This window comes from Suricata suricatta, unplaced genomic scaffold (assembly GCF_006229205.1).
Source record: "Suricata suricatta isolate VVHF042 unplaced genomic scaffold, meerkat_22Aug2017_6uvM2_HiC HiC_scaffold_39069, whole genome shotgun sequence".
In the NCBI taxonomy this organism is placed as follows: domain Eukaryota; kingdom Metazoa; phylum Chordata; class Mammalia; order Carnivora; family Herpestidae; genus Suricata; species Suricata suricatta.
Window position 1 is genome coordinate 1 of NW_021886068.1, and position 676 is coordinate 676.

The following is a 676-nucleotide window of genomic DNA, read 5'->3' on the forward strand; positions in this document are numbered from 1 at the left end:
CTCCTCTGCTCATTGCTGCACCCGCAGACCAGCTCCCACCGGATCAGGATTTATGAGCCGGAGGACTACAGGGGCCAGATGGTGGAGACCACTGAGGACTGCCCCTCGCTTCATGACCGCTTGCACTTCAGCGAGATCCACTCCCTCCACGTGCTGGAGGGCTCCTGGGTCCTCTACGAGATGCCCGTCTACCGGGGGCAGCAGTACCTGCTGAGGCCGGGGGACTACAGGCACCATCACGACTGGGGGGCCACGAGCGCCCCTGTGGGCTCACTGAGGAGGGCCATGGATTTCTACTGAAGGATTTTTACTCTGCCCTATTCTCCATCTGGAAGCAAATAAAATATTTCTTGTGGGTTTCATGCAGTCATGTGGTCCTCCTTTCCCTTCAGCCTCCTTGGAAGGGCTCAGGAAAAAGAAAGCTGGGAATAATGTAGATTTGCCTACACACACCGGTGGAAAGGGTGGTTCAGAGTAGCGGTTGAAATCACAGCCTCTGAAGCCCGGATGCCTGGTCCAAGGCCTTATTAGCTCTTGGTGATGGGGCAGGTTCCTTAGCATTTCTGTGCCTTGATTTTCTAATTTGTAAAAATTGGGGTAATAAGTCTTTGCCTTCTAAGAATGGGATGTCGATTACATGAGTTTTTATTTTTAAGATATTTTTAATTAAAAAAAA

The 676-nt window shown here is 50.9% G+C and overlaps 1 pseudogene; it reads left to right on the forward strand.

Annotated features, from left to right (window-relative positions):
- Positions 1-12: 12 nt before the first annotated feature.
- LOC115285083 lies at positions 13-366 on the forward strand (annotated as a pseudogene).
- Positions 367-676: the final 310 nt, after the last annotated feature.